This window comes from Schistocerca americana, unplaced genomic scaffold (genome assembly GCF_021461395.2).
Source record: "Schistocerca americana isolate TAMUIC-IGC-003095 unplaced genomic scaffold, iqSchAmer2.1 HiC_scaffold_139, whole genome shotgun sequence".
Lineage (NCBI taxonomy): Eukaryota > Metazoa > Arthropoda > Insecta > Orthoptera > Acrididae > Schistocerca > Schistocerca americana.
Genome location: NW_025725470.1, coordinates 157,526 through 175,351, shown reverse-complemented (window position 1 = coordinate 175,351; position 17,826 = coordinate 157,526). Strand labels below are relative to the sequence as shown.

Genomic DNA, 17,826 nt, shown 5'->3' with positions numbered 1-17,826 from the left:
CGTGGCTCATTGGAGGACAATACGACATAGGCAGGAAAATTCTGTTCCCGCCCGGGATCGAACCGGGGACCTTCTGCGTGTGAAGCAGACGTGATAACCGCTACACTACGGAAACGACGGACCCGGGGAGTCCATCCTTGTTCACTCGAACTTGCCTCAGACTTTCTCTCGTTCGCGAATGCACACACGACAGTTCTTTTGTCAGCCTGGAACCCATCACAGCCGAGGGCTCAAGAAGTCTTCGGGGTGCTCGAGAGGGTGTCTGCCGTAGCACCCCTAACGAGATAGCGGCGTTTCGCGCAGTCGTTATTGCAAGTCATATCAGCAAAAGCAATCACTTTCTCAACAGCAGGCAGTGCGAGCCCAGCGGCAGCTCTACATGAAGGTACCAGTAGCCCAGGAAGGCCGCCGACCGCGGGAATTCGCGCCGGCCCCATCCCGCCAGCGTACACGAGACTTCCAGGGCACCCTGGACGACATCGATGGACTGGAATAATTGGCATTCGCCGTGTCACAGGGCTCGTTGGTCTAGGGGTATGATTCCTGCTTAGGGTGCAGGAGGTCCCGGGTTCAAATCCCGGACGAGCCCTAGCGTTTTGTGCAAACTGATCGCACGTCAGTGGCTGAGTCAGCGCATAAAGCTCGCCGTCAATATCAAATGAATTTCTTATTCGATGTGAGCAATTGACACTCGGGTCCGACGCGTGAAGGCGATTACGAAGGTTTCGGGTACAGATGGTAGCAGATGCATGTTAGTACGTCTTGCTTAAAGTGATGAAAAAGTGTTTCCGCCCGGGATCTAACCGGGGACCTTCTGCGTGTTAGGCAGACGTGATAACCGCTACACCACGGAAACTGCTTGTGTGCACCTTACTTCTCAGACAACTTGTAGTGATGTTGCCATCGTAACTAAAAAATTCAATAAATGTGGTACTTGCAAAACGAAGGGACATGCAGCAGATCCACACACGACGTGGCTCATTGGAGGACAATACGACATAGGCAGGAAAATTCTGTTCCCGCCCGGGATCGAACAGGGGACCTTCTGCGTGTGAAGCAGACGTGATAACCGCTACACTACGGAAACGACGGACCCGGGGAGTCCATCCTTGTTCACTCGAACTTGCCTCAGACTTTCTCTCGTTCGCGAATGCACACACGACAGTTCTTTTGTCAGCCTGGAACCCATCACAGCCGAGGGCTCAAGAAGTCTTCGGGGTGCTCGAGAGGGTGTCTGCCGTAGCACCCCTAACGAGATAGCGGCGTTTCGCGCAGTCGTTATTGCAAGTCATATCAGCAAAAGCAATCACTTTCTCAACAGCAGGCAGTGCGAGCCCAGCGGCAGCTCTACATGAAGGTACCAGTAGCCCAGGAAGGCCGCCGACCGCGGGAATTCGCGCCGGCCCCATCCCGCCAGCGTACACGAGACTTCCAGGGCACCCTGGACGACATCGATGGACTGGAATAATTGGCATTCGCCGTGTCACAGGGCTCGTTGGTCTAGGGGTATGATTCCTGCTTAGGGTGCAGGAGGTCCCGGGTTCAAATCCCGGACGAGCCCTAGCGTTTTGTGCAAACTGATCGCACGTCAGTGGCTGAGTCAGCGCAAAAAGCTCGCCGTCAATATCAAATGAATTTCTTATTCGATGTGAGCAATTGACACTCGGGTCCGACGCGTGAAGGCGATTACGAAGGTTTCGGGTACAGATGGTAGCAGATGCATGTTAGTACGTCTTGCTTAAAGTGATGAAAAAGTGTTTCCGCCCGGGATCGAACCGGGGACCTTCTGCGTGTTAGGCAGACGTGATAACCGCTACACCACGGAAACAGCTTGTGTGCACCTTACTTCACAGACAACTTGTAGTGATGTTGCCATCGTAACTAAAAAATTCAATAAATGTGGTACTTGCAAAACGAAGGGACATGCAGCAGATCCACACACGACGTGGCTCATTGGAGGACAATACGACATAGGCAGGAAAATTCTGTTCCCGCCCGGGATCGAACCGGGGACCTTCTGCGTGTGAAGCAGACGTGATAACCGCTACACTACGGAAACGACGGACCCGGGGAGTCCATCCTTGTTCACTCGAACTTGCCTCAGACTTTCTCTCGTTCGCGAATGCACACACGACAGTTCTTTTGTCAGCCTGGAACCCATCACAGCCGAGGGCTCAAGAAGTCTTCGGGGTGCTCGAGAGGGTGTCTGCCGTAGCACCCCTAACGAGATAGCGGCGTTTCGCGCAGTCGTTATTGCAAGTCATATCAGCAAAAGCAATCACTTTCTCAACAGCAGGCAGTGCGAGCCCAGCGGCAGCTCTACATGAAGGTACCAGTAGCCCAGGAAGGCCGCCGACCGCGGGAATTCGCGCCGGCCCCATCCCGCCAGCGTACACGAGACTTCCAGGGCACCCTGGACGACATCGATGGACTGGAATAATTGGCATTCGCCGTGTCACAGGGCTCGTTGGTCTAGGGGTATGATTCCTGCTTAGGGTGCAGGAGGTCCCGGGTTCAAATCCTGGACGAGCCCTAGCGTTTTGTGCAAACTGATCGCACGTCAGTGGCTGAGTCAGCGCATAAAGCTCGCCGTCAATATCAAATGAATTTCTTATTCGATGTGAGCAATTGACACTCGGGTCCGACGCGTGAAGGCGATTACGAAGGTTTCGGGTACAGATGGTAGCAGATGCATGTTAGTACGTCTTGCTTAAAGTGATGAAAAAGTGTTTCCGCCCGGGATCGAACCGGGGACCTTCTGCGTGTTAGGCAGACGTGATAAACGCTACACCACGGAAACAGCTTGTGTGCACCTTACTTCACAGACAACTTGTAGTGATGTTGCCATCGTAACTAAAAAATTCAATAAATGTGGTACTTGCAAAACGAAGGGACATGCAGCAGATCCACACACGACGTGGCTCATTGGAGGACAATACGACATAGGCAGGAAAATTGTGTTCCCGCCCGGGATCGAACCGGGGACCTTCTGCGTGTGAAGCAGACGTGATAACCGCTACACTACGGAAACGACGGACCCGGGGAGTCCATCCTTGTTCACTCGAACTTGCCTCAGACTTTCTCTCGTTCGCGAATGCACACACGACAGTTCTTTTGTCAGCCTGGAACCCATCACAGCCGAGGGCTCAAGAAGTCTTCGGGGTGCTCGAGAGGGTGTCTGCCGTAGCACCCCTAACGAGATAGCGGCGTTTCGCGCAGTCGTTATTGCAAGTCATATCAGCAAAAGCAATCACTTTCTCAACAGCAGGCAGTGCGAGCCCAGCGGCAGCTCTACATGAAGGTACCAGTAGCCCAGGAAGGCCGCCGACCGCGGGAATTCGCGCCGGCCCCATCCCGCCAGCGTACACGAGACTTCCAGGGCACCCTGGACGACATCGATGGACTGGAATAATTGGCATTCGCCGTGTCACAGGGCTCGTTGGTCTAGGGGTATGATTCCTGCTTAGGGTGCAGGAGGTCCCGGGTTCAAATCCCGGACGAGCCCTAGCGTTTTGTGCAAACTGATCGCACGTCAGTGGCTGAGTCAGCGCATAAAGCTCGCCGTCAATATCAAATGAATTTCTTGTTCGATGTGAGCAATTGACACTCGGGTCCGACGCGTGAAGGCGATTACGAAGGTTTCGGGTACAGATGGTAGCAGATGCATGTTAGTACGTCTTGCTTAAAGTGATGAAAAAGTGTTTCCGCCCGGGATCGAACCGGGGACCTTCTGCGTGTTAGGCAGACGTGATAACCGCTACACCACGGAAACTGCTTGTGTGCACCTTACTTCTCAGACAACTTGTAGTGATGTTGCCATCGTAACTAAAAAATTCAATAAATGTGGTACTTGCAAAACGAAGGGACATGCAGCAGATCCACACACGACGTGGCTCATTGGAGGACAATACGACATAGGCAGGAAAATTCTGTTCCCGCCCGGGATCGAACAGGGGACCTTCTGCGTGTGAAGCAGACGTGATAACCGCTACACTACGGAAACGACGGACCCGGGGAGTCCATCCTTGTTCACTCGAACTTGCCTCAGACTTTCTCTCGTTCGCGAATGCACACACGACAGTTCTTTTGTCAGCCTGGAACCCATCACAGCCGAGGGCTCAAGAAGTCTTCGGGGTGCTCGAGAGGGTGTCTGCCGTAGCACCCCTAACGAGATAGCGGCGTTTCGCGCAGTCGTTATTGCAAGTCATATCAGCAAAAGCAATCACTTTCTCAACAGCAGGCAGTGCGAGCCCAGCGGCAGCTCTACATGAAGGTACCAGTAGCCCAGGATGGCCGCCGACCGCGGGAATTCGCGCCGGCCCCATCCCGCCAGCGTACACGAGACTTCCAGGGCACCCTGGACGACATCGATGGACTGGAATAATTGGCATTCGCCGTGTCACAGGGCTCGTTGGTCTAGGGGTATGATTCCTGCTTAGGGTGCAGGAGGTCCCGGGTTCAAATCCCGGACGAGCCCTAGCGTTTTGTGCAAACTGATCGCACGTCAGTGGCTGAGTCAGCGCAAAAAGCTCGCCGTCAATATCAAATGAATTTCTTATTCGATGTGAGCAATTGACACTCGGGTCCGACGCGTGAAGGCGATTACGAAGGTTTCGGGTACAGATGGTAGCAGATGCATGTTAGTACGTCTTGCTTAAAGTGATGAAAAAGTGTTTCCGCCCGGGATCGAACCGGGGACCTTCTGCGTGTTAGGCAGACGTGATAACCGCTACACCACGGAAACTGCTTGTGTGCATCTTACTTCACAGACAACTTGTAGTGATGTTGCCATCGTAACTAAAAAATTCAATAAATGTGGTACTTGCAAAACGAAGGGACATGCAGCAGATCCACACACGACGTGGCTCATTGGAGGACAATACGACATAGGCAGGAAAATTCTGTTCCCGCCCGGGATCGAACCGGGGACCTTCTGCGTGTGAAGCAGACGTGATAACCGCTACACTACGGAAACGACGGACCCGGGGAGTCCATCCTTGTTCACTCGAACTTGCCTCAGACTTTCTCTCGTTCGCGAATGCACACACGACAGTTCTTTTGTCAGCCTGGAACCCATCACAGCCGAGGGCTCAAGAAGTCTTCGGGGTGCTCGAGAGGGTGTCTGCCGTAGCACCCCTAACGAGATAGCGGCGTTTCGCGCAGTCGTTATTGCAAGTCATATCAGCAAAAGCAATCACTTTCTCAACAGCAGGCAGTGCGAGCCCAGCGGCAGCTCTACATGAAGGTACCAGTAGCCCAGGAAGGCCGCCGACCGCGGGAATTCGCGCCGGCCCCATCCCGCCAGCGTACACGAGACTTCCAGGGCACCCTGGACGACATCGATGGACTGGAATAATTGGCATTCGCCGTGTCACAGGGCTCGTTGGTCTAGGGGTATGATTCCTGCTTAGGGTGCAGGAGGTCCCGGGTTCAAATCCCGGACGAGCCCTAGCGTTTTGTGCAAACTGATCGCACGTCAGTGGCTGAGTCAGCGCAAAAAGCTCGCCGTCAATATCAAATGAATTTCTTATTCGATGTGAGCAATTGACACTCGGGTCCGACGCGTGAAGGCGATTACGAAGGTTTCGGGTACAGATGGTAGCAGATGCATGTTAGTACGTCTTGCTTAAAGTGATGAAAAAGTGTTTCCGCCCGGGATCGAACCGGGGACCTTCTGCGTGTTAGGCAGACGTGATAAACGCTACACCACGGAAACAGCTTGTGTGCACCTTACTTCACAGACAACTTGTAGTGATGTTGCCATCGTAACTAAAAAATTCAATAAATGTGGTACTTGCAAAACGAAGGGACATGCAGCAGATCCACACACGACGTGGCTCATTGGAGGACAATACGACATAGGCAGGAAAATTCTGTTCCCGCCCGGGATCGAACCGGGGACCTTCTGCGTGTGAAGCAGACGTGATAACCGCTACACTACGGAAACGACGGACACGGGGAGTCCATCCTTGTTCACTCGAACTTGCCTCAGACTTTCTCTCGTTCGCGAATGCACACACGACAGTTCTTTTGTCAGCCTGGAACCCATCACAGCCGAGGGCTCAAGAAGTCTTCGGGGTGCTCGAGAGGGTGTCTGCCGTAGCACCCCTAACGAGATAGCGGCGTTTCGCGCAGTCGTTATTGCAAGTCATATCAGCAAAAGCAATCACTTTCTCAACAGCAGGCAGTGCGAGCCCAGCGGCAGCTCTACATGAAGGTACCAGTAGCCCAGGAAGGCCGCCGACCGCGGGAATTCGCGCCGGCCCCATCCCGCCAGCGTACACGAGACTTCCAGGGCACCCTGGACGACATCGATGGACTGGAATAATTGGCATTCGCCGTGTCACAGGGCTCGTTGGTCTAGGGGTATGATTCCTGCTTAGGGTGCAGGAGGTCCCGGGTTCAAATCCCGGACGAGCCCTAGCGTTTTGTGCAAACTGATCGCACGTCAGTGGCTGAGTCAGCGCATAAAGCTCGCCGTCAATATCAAATGAATTTCTTATTCGATGTGAGCAATTGACACTCGGGTCCGACGCGTGAAGGCGATTACGAAGGTTTCGGGTACAGATGGTAGAAGATGCATGTTAGTACGTCTTGCTTAAAGTGATGAAAAAGTGTTTCCGCCCGGGATCGAACCGGGGACCTTCTGCGTGTTAGGCAGACGTGATAACCGCTACACCACGGAAACTGCTTGTGTGCACCTTACTTCACAGACAACTTGTAGTGATGTTGCCATCGTAACTAATAAATTCAATAAATGTGGTACTTGCAAAACGAAGGGACATGCAGCAGATCCACACACGACGTGGCTCATTGGAGGACAATACGACATAGGCAGGAAAATTGTGTTCCCGCCCGGGATCGAACCGGGGACCTTCTGCGTGTGAAGCAGACGTGATAACCGCTACACTACGGAAACGACGGACCCGGGGAGTCCATCCTTGTTCACTCGAACTTGCCTCAGACTTTCTCTCGTTCGCGAATGCACACACGACAGTTCTTTTGTCAGCCTGGAACCCATCACAGCCGAGGGCTCAAGAAGTCTTCGGGGTGCTCGAGAGGGTGTCTGCCGTAGCACCCCTAACGAGATAGCGGCGTTTCGCGCAGTCGTTATTGCAAGTCATATCAGCAAAAGCAATCACTTTCTCAACAGCAGGCAGTGCGAGCCCAGCGGCAGCTCTACATGAAGGTACCAGTAGCCCAGGAAGGCCGCCGACCGCGGGAATTCGCGCCGGCCCCATCCCGCCAGCGTACACGAGACTTCCAGGGCACCCTGGACGACATCGATGGACTGGAATAATTGGCATTCGCCGCGTCACAGGGCTCGTTGGTCTAGGGGCAGTCAGCCGGCAGCGGCCGTGGCGGTCGGACGCAGGTTGTTTACGCTCTCGCCTGTGGCGATCGCGTGCGGTTTGGTAAGTGTGCGCTTTGCTGCGTTGTTGTAGTGTGGAGTGATGAATTGCCATCGATTATAATGGATCAACTTATACGGAAAGACACATTGAAATTGAGTTTTGACCCGCACTATGCACGACCGAAGTCCTTTGAAGTTGAGTTATTTATTAGAGACGTTGTGAAAATCACTATTGATGATATGGTTGGCATTCACCTTTCTATCGTCAGCAGTACGGTCTACCTAAAATTGTTGAGACCCGAGAAATGCGAGCAGGTCATTCAATCTTGTGGAGGAGTTTTAAAGTTTAACCATTCTGACGGCAATGTTGGTGATGTCAGAGTTTCGCTTGCCGGTCTTGGAGTCAGAACTGTTCGAATATTCGAATTACCCTTTGAAATATCCGCTGATCAAATTAATGCCAAATTGAGGGAATATGGAACGGTCATCAGCAATACGGCAGAAAAGTGGTCGAATATGCACATTTTCCCGGTGTTAAACGGTGTCCGGCAGGTGAAGATTGATATGTTGAAGCACATTCCGTCCTACGTCACTGTGTGTGGCTACAGAGCCATAGTGATTTATGATGGGCAGCCGAGAACCTGTGCGGGATGTGGTTCCACCGAACATATCCGTGCTCAATGTGTCCAACGGCGTGTGGCGCAAATACCGGCCGGTGAGCGTGAGCAGCAGGGCCCGACGTCTACGTTGCCTATATCATACGTCGCCGCCGCCCGGGCTAACGTTACCTCGGACCCTAGTTTCGATGTTCCGCTAGAGAGTCTGCGCGAAGTGCAGGAAGGCGTCACGCCGATGGATACGAACGACGTCCCAACTGTTCCTTCTTCACACACCTCGAAGGGGGGCGATACTCACTCGGAGCAGGGGCACCAACCGGACACCGAAAGTATTCCGGCGGGCGTTCCGGTTCGAGACGACAAGTCCGACGTGGACCGGGTGGAGTCGAACGAGCTGGCTGACCACCGGCCCCCGCGGTCTCCCAAATCACAGAAGAAACGCCGGCTCGCACATCAAGGGGCAGAAGCAAAGGCGCCAATATTGCGTGAAAAAGCGAACCACGTACGACAGAAACTGACTGAAGAGACTGAACCACCGTCGTCGGCAACCAGCAAAACGACAAAAAAATCCCGGACGGACGAATCGGACACTGATCACGGACGATTACCCTCAGGCGACCCTGCGATAACAGATGCAATGGATCAGAACCCTGTATCTGACGTATCCAAGCTCTCGGATTGCGGTTTGCCAGCGGACAGGTTCGTGTGTGATTGGTCGGATGACGTGGAAGAGGGTGGTCGGGAAGAAGATTTCGTAAAGGATCGGCGACGTACAGATAGTCCGTTATCGGAAGCTCAAGCTGATGTGTCCCACCAGCAACAAACGGCTACCGCCGGCGTCGGCACAGTGGCTAATGACGTAGACTTCTTTTAGAGGATGTTCGCCATTAACATCCATACTCGGCTTATTGTCACCTAGATCTCTGTTCTCATGCCGTCCTTGCAAGCTTACCGAATTGCGACATTGAACATCAATAAGATCAGTAGCCCACTAAACTTAACAAATCTTCAAGATTTTCTCTATGCCGCTGATATTGATCTCATCATGCTGCAGGAAGTGACCAATATTAACCTTGACCGTATCGCAGGCTACAATGCCGTCGTTAATCCTGGACATGGCACTGATCCAGGGACGGCGATCATGGCTAAGGAAGGGATAGTGATGTCACATGTCGAGCGCCTGGCGTCTGGCAGAGGTATTGCGACTACTGTCGATACTACTAGATTTATCAATCTCTACGCCCCATCCGGCTCTGGGAGACGCCGACAGAGAGCAGAGTTTTTTAAAGATGACATTGTGCCACTTTTTACACCACCTTCGGAACAACTTATATTCGCTGGTGACTTTAACTGTGTCCTCAGTCCCAAAGACCAGACGCCGAACTTCAATCCGTCCGCCGAGCTTCGCAATCTCATTGACGAGTTGAATTTAATAGACACGTGGGAGCTTCGACACGGTGATAGGCCCGGATTCACTTACGTTACTGGCCACTCAGCTAGCCGCATCGATAGAATCTACGCATTATCAAGTATGAGGGAACATGTTTTGCAGGCTGAGCTATGGCCGACTGTCTTCACAGATCATGTGGCATATATATGTACCGTCAATTTAGCCAACCAAGGGACGTACAGGGCAAGGGGACCCTGGAAACTAAATGTAGCGTGTTTACCAGAACCCGGGTGTCACACAGTCTTCCGCAATACGTGGGCAGCCTGCGAACGAAAGTTTCCCGCGTACGATTCTGCCATTACGTGGTGGGTAAAATGTGCGAAACCCGCCTTAACAAAAGCGATGAAGAATTATTCCCGAGATCGATGTGCCTGGCAGAAGCAAACCCTGGAATTTTACTTTCAGTGTTTGAGAGATTTATATCGAGAAGATGCAACAGTAATAGCAAATCGTATGCATATTAAAAGAATACAGGCTACGATTCTAACCCTTAAACGGAAGCAATTGGAAGGCTGTAAAGTCAGGACGCGTCTGCAAAACGCTGTACAGGACGAAACGACATCAATGTACCATGTTATTCGCGAACAGAAAAGGGGGCGCAGAAAGATATTGACAGAACTGCACACTGCAGATGGTCGACTCCTAAACCACCAGCGCGCCATACGAGACGAGATTTACAAACATTTCACAGCACAGTTCACGGAACACCCAGTGGATATGGCGGCGCAGCACGTCCTTCTGGCACGCCGTTTTGCGACATTGACCACGGTAGAAGCAGACGGCCTCGCTGCAGTCATAACTGAAGATGAAGTAGAGGATGCCATTCGAGGGAGCCCACAGAATAAATCGCCTGGCCCCGACGGATTACCGGCTGAGTTTTATCGAACCTTTCGTCACCATTTAGTTCCAAAGTTGACCTTGGTCTGTAACGATATCTTAAAGGCTGGAAGTGATATCTTAAGGGAATTCTGTGAAGGCATAGTGGTATTGGTACCCAAAACCCCAGCGGGAAAGACAGTCGACAATCTCCGACCGCTTACGTTACTTAATACCGATTATAAGATATTCGCGCGGGTCATGATGCAGCGATTCAGTACGGTACTTAGTACTGTCACGGGGGCCTACCAGACGAGCGTTGGGAACTCTAGAAACATACAGCAGACGTTAAGTGCATATAGAGATATCATAGCTACAGCCGCCGCTTGCGACATGCGATGCGCTCTAGTCTCGTTAGATTTTGAGAAAGCATTCGATAAAATCAGTCACTCATATCTTCTGTGCGCGATGGCAGCAATGAACTTTCCACGGAAAGTTATTGACACTGTTACACTCCTGCTGCGAAACGGTACGTCCAAGATCTGTCTCAACGGACAACTCAGTAAACCTATTAATATCGCTCGGTCGGTACGACAAGGTTGCCCGATGTCAATGGCCTTGTTTGCAGTTGCTCTTGAACCCTTACTGTTCTCCCTGGCGCAAGACCTTCCGGGAATACGCATACATGGCCAGAAGATCGTATGCCAGGCATTTGCGGATGACGTCAGTTTCGTGGTGACGAAAGATGAAGATTTGGAACGCGCGTTTCAGCTGATATCCACTTATGCAGCCGCATCAGGAGCGAAAGTCAACTGTAAAAAGTCTGGCATTATGGAACTTGGTAGAGGACTCGAACTTGGCAATAGCCAATCACTAAAAAGAATGACAACATTTAAATGTCTCGGCATTGAATACACGCGCACCATCCGCTGCACGTCTGCTCTTAATTATCGAAAATTATTGGCACAAATTCGGGCCGGCATACGGCAACATCATTTGCGAAATCTCAACGCCATACAAAGAGTACTTTTAGTCAATACTTACATTGTTTCTAAAGTGAATTATGTCGCACAAATCCTACCAATACCAAAGGTCATCGCACAACGAATGCTTGCAGCGCTCGGACACTTTGTCAGTAGGGGACACATTTTCAAAGTCCCATTTGCAACTTTGACGCTCCCCTTGGGAAAGGGCGGCCTAAATCTGACAGATGTTTACCACAAAGCGAAAGCATTATATATCAGCAACATGTATAAACAATGGCAACGATCACCAAATTCCTTAACGGCCCACCTTCTCAATGAAATTGCACCTGCCAGCATGACGCCTCCGGTAAACGTAAGTCACATCCCGACTGCATTTTGCCCCTTTAGTACTTTTTTCCTCGAATACAGCTATATTCAAAGCAACATACCTGAGAATGATCTTTACAGGGTCAAAGCACTTTACAGCTGCCTGACGGACAGTAAGCCGCGCAACAGAATAGAAGTGAAGTATAGAGACTGCAACTGGGCCAAGATCTGGGAAAACATTCATGACGCACACTTACCATCGCAGGTGCGGTCTACATGGTACATGGCGGTCAATAGGATCATACCGACAAATTCAAAACTACACATGATCCACTTGGCAGACACTCCGAACTGCGTTCACTGTACTCTCCTAGATACCATCGAACATCGCTTTCTATGCGAAAATGTGAAGGACATCTGGCTTCTCTTTGCACGGAAGCTCTCAAGTATGCTGCGTACTGCACCTAGAATGATTACTCCAGCTGGACTCCTCACTCCTGATGCCGTTCCATACCCTCCGGCAAAACGACGAGCAGTCACTTGGCTTCAAGGTCAGACGGTGTATTATATATTATCGGCGCCAGAAAAAAATAAAGAAGACTATTGGCTATACCTAATAACTCAACACCAGAAACTTCAACGAATCGACAAATATAGAGAAAAGTATGCTTTCTTTCTCCTCCGAACGTTGACGTAGAGAGATATTCCTCCAGGGCGCCGTCGCAGTCCGAAAACTCTGATGGATGGCCCTTTCACGACTATGATAGTCGCAATTAGGATTCGGCATGCGGCGATCGAACGGCCACTAATATGAAACGGACCACCCCGACAGTGGTGACGCTTTGGGGGATGATGCCTCTCCTGTCGAGAGCTCTGCGAGACTGTTTTACGAGATCCCCGTCGAATTTTGTAGATCTACTATTCAAATTATACATTCTTCGTTTCTTGTTTATTCAATTAGTAAGATTCGTTTATTGAAAAGAAGACGTATTTATGTTATGTTTGGCCTTCTCCTGTCAGAGGAAGAGAAGAGTTGTTCCTTCTTGCTGTGGAAGACTCCAGCATCACCAAGTTTATTTTCATACATTCAGTCTCCCTCGGAAAGTGATGAGTTTTTCTAACATTCCTGCAGAAGATTTCATTTGCTTCATTTTCCACATCACATATATTGGTAAACCAAATAACCACATCGATACTGAAGAGAATCCATTTGTTTCGTGATTAATTTTTTATTTCAACGGAGATTTTTGCTAATGGCGGAGAAGTCGAGCCGATGAAGGCACTTTTGGCGAGCGTGAGGACGGGCTAGAAGGGGTGGATGGAGGCCCAAAAAAAAAAAAAAAAAAAAAAAAAAAAAAAAAAAAAAAAAAAAAAAGGGGGTATGATTCCTGCTTAGGGTGCAGGAGGTCCCGGGTTCAAATCCCGGACGAGCCCTAGCGTTTTGTGCAAACTGATCGCACGTCAGTGGCTGAGTCAGCGCAAAAAGCTCGCCGTCAATATCAAATGAATTTCTTATTCGATGTGAGCAATTGACACTCGGGTCCGACGCGTGAAGGCGATTACGAAGGTTTCGGGTACAGATGGTAGCAGATGCATGTTAGTACGTCTTGCTTAAAGTGATGAAAAAGTGTTTCCGCCCGGGATCGAACCGGGGACCTTCTGCGCGTTAGGCAGACGTGATAACCACTACACCACGGAAACTGCTTGTGTGCACCTTACTTCACAGACAACTTGTAGTGATGTTGCCATCGTAACTAAAAAATTCAATAAATGTGGTACTTGCAAAACGAAGGGACATGCAGCAGATCCACACACGACGTGGCTCATTGGAGGACAATACGACATAGGCAGGAAAATTCTGTTCCCGCCCGGGATCGAACCGGGGACCTTCTGCGTGTGAAGCAGACGTGATAACCGCTACACTACGGAAACGACGTACACGGGGAGTCCATCCTTGTTCACTCGAACTTGCCTCAGACTTTCTCTCGTTCGCGAATGCACACACGACAGTTCTTTTGTCAGCCTGGAACCCATCACAGCCGAGGGCTCAAGAAGTCTTCGGGGTGCTCGAGAGGGTGTCTGCCGTAGCACCCCTAACGAGATAGCGGCGTTTCGCGCAGTCGTTATTGCAAGTCATATCAGCAAAAGCAATCACTTTCTCAGCAGCAGGCAGTGCGAGCCCAGCGGCAGCTCTACATGAAGGTACCAGTAGCCCAGGAAGGCCGCCGACCGCGGGAATTCGCGCCGGCCCCATCCCGCCAGCGTACACGAGACTTCCAGGGCACCCTGGACGACATCGATGGACTGGAATAATTGGCATTCGCCGTGTCACAGGGCTCGTTGGTCTAGGGGTATGATTCCTGCTTAGGGTGCAGGAGGTCCCGGGTTCAAATCCCGGACGAGCCCTAGCGTTTTGTGCAAACTGATCGCACGTCAGTGGCTGAGTCAGCGCAAAAAGCTCGCCGTCAATATCAAATGAATTTCTTATTCGATGTGAGCAATTGACACTCGGGTCCGACGCGTGAAGGCGATTACGAAGGTTTCGGGTACAGATGGTAGCAGATGCATGTTAGTACGTCTTGCTTAAAGTGATGAAAAAGTGTTTCCGCCCGGGATCGAACCGGGGACCTTCTGCGTGTTAGGCAGACGTGATAAACGCTACACCACGGAAACAGCTTGTGTGCACCTTACTTCACAGACAACTTGTAGTGATGTTGCCATCGTAACTAAAAAATTCAATAAATGTGGTACTTGCAAAACGAAGGGACATGCAGCAGATCCACACACGACGTGGCTCATTGGAGGACAATACGACATAGGCAGGAAAATTGTGTTCCCGCCCGGGATCGAACCGGGGACCTTCTGCGTGTGAAGCAGACGTGATAACCGCTACACTACGGAAACGACGGACCCGGGGAGTCCATCCTTGTTCACTCGAACTTGCCTCAGACTTTCTCTCGTTCGCGAATGCACACACGACAGTTCTTTTGTCAGCCTGGAACCCATCACAGCCGAGGGCTCAAGAAGTCTTCGGGGTGCTCGAGAGGGTGTCTGCCGTAGCACCCCTAACGAGATAGCGGCGTTTCGCGCAGTCGTTATTGCAAGTCATATCAGCAAAAGCAATCACTTTCTCAACAGCAGGCAGTGCGAGCCCAGCGGCAGCTCTACATGAAGGTACCAGTAGCCCAGGAAGGCCGCCGACCGCGGGAATTCGCGCCGGCCCCATCCCGCCAGCGTACACGAGACTTCCAGGGCACCCTGGACGACATCGATGGACTGGAATAATTGGCATTCGCCGCGTCACAGGGCTCGTTGGTCTAGGGGCAGTCAGCCGGCAGCGGCCGTGGCGGTCGGACGCAGGTTGTTTACGCTCTCGCCTGTGGCGATCGCGTGCGGTTTGGTAAGTGTGCGCTTTGCTGCGTTGTTGTAGTGTGGAGTGATGAATTGCCATCGATTATAATGGATCAACTTATACGGAAAGACACATTGAAATTGAGTTTTGACCCGCACTATGCACGACCGAAGTCCTTTGAAGTTGAGTTATTTATTAGAGACGTTATGAAAATCACTATTGATGATATGGTTGGCATTCACCTTTCTATCGTCAGCAGTACGGTCTACCTAAAATTGTTGAGACCCGAGAAATGCGAGCAGGTCATTCAATCTTGTGGAGGAGTTTTAAAGTTTAACCATTCTGACGGCAATGTTGGTGATGTCAGAGTTTCGCTTGCCGGTCTTGGAGTCAGAACTGTTCGAATATTCGAATTACCCTTTGAAATATCCGCTGATCAAATTAATGCCAAATTGAGGGAATATGGAACGGTCATCAGCAATACGGCAGAAAAGTGGTCGAATATGCACATTTTCCCGGTGTTAAACGGTGTCCGGCAGGTGAAGATTGATATGTTGAAGCACATTCCGTCCTACGTCACTGTGTGTGGCTACAGAGCCATAGTGATTTATGATGGGCAGCCGAGAACCTGTGCGGGATGTGGTTCCACCGAACATATCCGTGCTCAATGTGTCCAACGGCGTGTGGCGCAAATACCGGCCGGTGAGCGTGAGCAGCAGGGCCCGACGTCTACGTTGCCTATATCATACGTCGCCGCCGCCCGGGCTAACGTTACCTCGGACCCTAGTTTCGATGTTCCGCTAGAGAGTCTGCGCGAAGTGCAGGAAGGCGTCACGCCGATGGATACGAACGACGTCCCAACTGTTCCTTCTTCACACACCTCGAAGGGGGGCGATACTCACTCGGAGCAGGGGCACCAACCGGACACCGAAAGTATTCCGGCGGGCGTTCCGGTTCGAGACGACAAGTCCGACGTGGACCGGGTGGAGTCGAACGAGCTGGCTGACCACCGGCCCCCGCGGTCTCCCAAATCACAGAAGAAACGCCGGCTCGCACATCAAGGGGCAGAAGCAAAGGCGCCAATATTGCGTGAAAAAGCGAACCACGTACGACAGAAACTGACTGAAGAGACTGAACCACCGTCGTCGGCAACCAGCAAAACGACAAAAAAATCCCGGACGGACGAATCGGACACTGATCACGGACGATTACCCTCAGGCGACCCTGCGATAACAGATGCAATGGATCAGAACCCTGTATCTGACGTATCCAAGCTCTCGGATTGCGGTTTGCCAGCGGACAGGTTCGTGTGTGATTGGTCGGATGACGTGGAAGAGGGTGGTCGGGAAGAAGATTTCGTAAAGGATCGGCGACGTACAGATAGTCCGTTATCGGAAGCTCAAGCTGATGTGTCCCACCAGCAACAAACGGCTACCGCCGGCGTCGGCACAGTGGCTAATGACGTAGACTTCTTTTAGAGGATGTTCGCCATTAACATCCATACTCGGCTTATTGTCACCTAGATCTCTGTTCTCATGCCGTCCTTGCAAGCTTACCGAATTGCGACATTGAACATCAATAAGATCAGTAGCCCACTAAACTTAACAAATCTTCAAGATTTTCTCTATGCCGCTGATATTGATCTCATCATGCTGCAGGAAGTGACCAATATTAACCTTGACCGTATCGCAGGCTACAATGCCGTCGTTAATCCTGGACATGGCACTGATCCAGGGACGGCGATCATGGCTAAGGAAGGGATAGTGATGTCACATGTCGAGCGCCTGGCGTCTGGCAGAGGTATTGCGACTACTGTCGATACTACTAGATTTATCAATCTCTACGCCCCATCCGGCTCTGGGAGACGCCGACAGAGAGCAGAGTTTTTTAAAGATGACATTGTGCCACTTTTTACACCACCTTCGGAACAACTTATATTCGCTGGTGACTTTAACTGTGTCCTCAGTCCCAAAGACCAGACGCCGAACTTCAATCCGTCCGCCGAGCTTCGCAATCTCATTGACGAGTTGAATTTAATAGACACGTGGGAGCTTCGACACGGTGATAGGCCCGGATTCACTTACGTTACTGGCCACTCAGCTAGCCGCATCGATAGAATCTACGCATTATCAAGTATGAGGGAACATGTTTTGCAGGCTGAGCTATGGCCGACTGTCTTCACAGATCATGTGGCATATATATGTACCGTCAATTTAGCCAACCAAGGGACGTACAGGGCAAGGGGACCCTGGAAACTAAATGTAGCGTGTTTACCAGAACCCGGGTGTCACACAGTCTTCCGCAATACGTGGGCAGCCTGCGAACGAAAGTTTCCCGCGTACGATTCTGCCATTACGTGGTGGGTAAAATGTGCGAAACCCGCCTTAACAAAAGCGATGAAGAATTATTCCCGAGATCGATGTGCCTGGCAGAAGCAAACCCTGGAATTTTACTTTCAGTGTTTGAGAGATTTATATCGAGAAGATGCAACAGTAATAGCAAATCGTATGCATATTAAAAGAATACAGGCTACGATTCTAACCCTTAAACGGAAGCAATTGGAAGGCTGTAAAGTCAGGACGCGTCTGCAAAACGCTGTACAGGACGAAACGACATCAATGTACCATGTTATTCGCGAACAGAAAAGGGGGCGCAGAAAGATATTGACAGAACTGCACACTGCAGATGGTCGACTCCTAAACCACCAGCGCGCCATACGAGACGAGATTTACAAACATTTCACAGCACAGTTCACGGAACACCCAGTGGATATGGCGGCGCAGCACGTCCTTCTGGCACGCCGTTTTGCGACATTGACCACGGTAGAAGCAGACGGCCTCGCTGCAGTCATAACTGAAGATGAAGTAGAGGATGCCATTCGAGGGAGCCCACAGAATAAATCGCCTGGCCCCGACGGATTACCGGCTGAGTTTTATCGAACCTTT

The 17,826-nt window shown here is 51.1% G+C and overlaps 27 non-coding genes across 27 annotated transcripts; 8 read left to right on the top strand and 19 right to left on the bottom strand.

The window, feature by feature from the left end:
* Nucleotides 1-42: 42 nt before the first annotated feature.
* Trnav-cac lies at nucleotides 43-115 on the bottom strand. Its single transcript has one exon. It is a non-coding gene; the product is annotated as a tRNA-Val (tRNA).
* A 402-nt stretch (nucleotides 116-517) lies between these two features.
* Nucleotides 518-589, top strand: Trnap-agg. The gene has a single exon. It is a non-coding gene; the product is annotated as a tRNA-Pro (tRNA).
* Nucleotides 590-783: 194 nt separating this feature from the next.
* On the bottom strand, nucleotides 784-856 carry Trnav-aac. Its single transcript has one exon. It is a non-coding gene; the product is annotated as a tRNA-Val (tRNA).
* A 158-nt stretch (nucleotides 857-1,014) lies between these two features.
* On the bottom strand, nucleotides 1,015-1,087 carry Trnav-cac. Its single transcript has one exon. It is a non-coding gene; the product is annotated as a tRNA-Val (tRNA).
* A 402-nt stretch (nucleotides 1,088-1,489) lies between these two features.
* On the top strand, nucleotides 1,490-1,561 carry Trnap-agg. Its single transcript has one exon. It is a non-coding gene; the product is annotated as a tRNA-Pro (tRNA).
* A 194-nt stretch (nucleotides 1,562-1,755) lies between these two features.
* Nucleotides 1,756-1,828, bottom strand: Trnav-aac. Its single transcript has one exon. It is a non-coding gene; the product is annotated as a tRNA-Val (tRNA).
* Nucleotides 1,829-1,986: 158 nt separating this feature from the next.
* Nucleotides 1,987-2,059, bottom strand: Trnav-cac. Its single transcript has one exon. It is a non-coding gene; the product is annotated as a tRNA-Val (tRNA).
* Nucleotides 2,060-2,461: 402 nt separating this feature from the next.
* Trnap-agg lies at nucleotides 2,462-2,533 on the top strand. The gene has a single exon. It is a non-coding gene; the product is annotated as a tRNA-Pro (tRNA).
* A 194-nt stretch (nucleotides 2,534-2,727) lies between these two features.
* Trnav-aac lies at nucleotides 2,728-2,800 on the bottom strand. The gene has a single exon. It is a non-coding gene; the product is annotated as a tRNA-Val (tRNA).
* A 158-nt stretch (nucleotides 2,801-2,958) lies between these two features.
* Nucleotides 2,959-3,031, bottom strand: Trnav-cac. Its single transcript has one exon. It is a non-coding gene; the product is annotated as a tRNA-Val (tRNA).
* Nucleotides 3,032-3,433: 402 nt separating this feature from the next.
* Nucleotides 3,434-3,505, top strand: Trnap-agg. Its single transcript has one exon. It is a non-coding gene; the product is annotated as a tRNA-Pro (tRNA).
* A 194-nt stretch (nucleotides 3,506-3,699) lies between these two features.
* Trnav-aac lies at nucleotides 3,700-3,772 on the bottom strand. Its single transcript has one exon. It is a non-coding gene; the product is annotated as a tRNA-Val (tRNA).
* A 158-nt stretch (nucleotides 3,773-3,930) lies between these two features.
* On the bottom strand, nucleotides 3,931-4,003 carry Trnav-cac. Its single transcript has one exon. It is a non-coding gene; the product is annotated as a tRNA-Val (tRNA).
* A 402-nt stretch (nucleotides 4,004-4,405) lies between these two features.
* On the top strand, nucleotides 4,406-4,477 carry Trnap-agg. Its single transcript has one exon. It is a non-coding gene; the product is annotated as a tRNA-Pro (tRNA).
* Nucleotides 4,478-4,671: 194 nt separating this feature from the next.
* On the bottom strand, nucleotides 4,672-4,744 carry Trnav-aac. Its single transcript has one exon. It is a non-coding gene; the product is annotated as a tRNA-Val (tRNA).
* Nucleotides 4,745-4,902: 158 nt separating this feature from the next.
* Nucleotides 4,903-4,975, bottom strand: Trnav-cac. The gene has a single exon. It is a non-coding gene; the product is annotated as a tRNA-Val (tRNA).
* A 402-nt stretch (nucleotides 4,976-5,377) lies between these two features.
* Nucleotides 5,378-5,449, top strand: Trnap-agg. Its single transcript has one exon. It is a non-coding gene; the product is annotated as a tRNA-Pro (tRNA).
* Nucleotides 5,450-5,643: 194 nt separating this feature from the next.
* Trnav-aac lies at nucleotides 5,644-5,716 on the bottom strand. The gene has a single exon. It is a non-coding gene; the product is annotated as a tRNA-Val (tRNA).
* Nucleotides 5,717-5,874: 158 nt separating this feature from the next.
* On the bottom strand, nucleotides 5,875-5,947 carry Trnav-cac. The gene has a single exon. It is a non-coding gene; the product is annotated as a tRNA-Val (tRNA).
* A 402-nt stretch (nucleotides 5,948-6,349) lies between these two features.
* Trnap-agg lies at nucleotides 6,350-6,421 on the top strand. The gene has a single exon. It is a non-coding gene; the product is annotated as a tRNA-Pro (tRNA).
* Nucleotides 6,422-6,615: 194 nt separating this feature from the next.
* Nucleotides 6,616-6,688, bottom strand: Trnav-aac. The gene has a single exon. It is a non-coding gene; the product is annotated as a tRNA-Val (tRNA).
* Nucleotides 6,689-6,846: 158 nt separating this feature from the next.
* Nucleotides 6,847-6,919, bottom strand: Trnav-cac. Its single transcript has one exon. It is a non-coding gene; the product is annotated as a tRNA-Val (tRNA).
* Nucleotides 6,920-13,157: 6,238 nt separating this feature from the next.
* On the bottom strand, nucleotides 13,158-13,230 carry Trnav-aac. The gene has a single exon. It is a non-coding gene; the product is annotated as a tRNA-Val (tRNA).
* Nucleotides 13,231-13,388: 158 nt separating this feature from the next.
* Nucleotides 13,389-13,461, bottom strand: Trnav-cac. The gene has a single exon. It is a non-coding gene; the product is annotated as a tRNA-Val (tRNA).
* Nucleotides 13,462-13,863: 402 nt separating this feature from the next.
* Trnap-agg lies at nucleotides 13,864-13,935 on the top strand. The gene has a single exon. It is a non-coding gene; the product is annotated as a tRNA-Pro (tRNA).
* A 194-nt stretch (nucleotides 13,936-14,129) lies between these two features.
* Trnav-aac lies at nucleotides 14,130-14,202 on the bottom strand. Its single transcript has one exon. It is a non-coding gene; the product is annotated as a tRNA-Val (tRNA).
* A 158-nt stretch (nucleotides 14,203-14,360) lies between these two features.
* On the bottom strand, nucleotides 14,361-14,433 carry Trnav-cac. Its single transcript has one exon. It is a non-coding gene; the product is annotated as a tRNA-Val (tRNA).
* Between the last annotated feature and the right edge of the window lie 3,393 nt (nucleotides 14,434-17,826).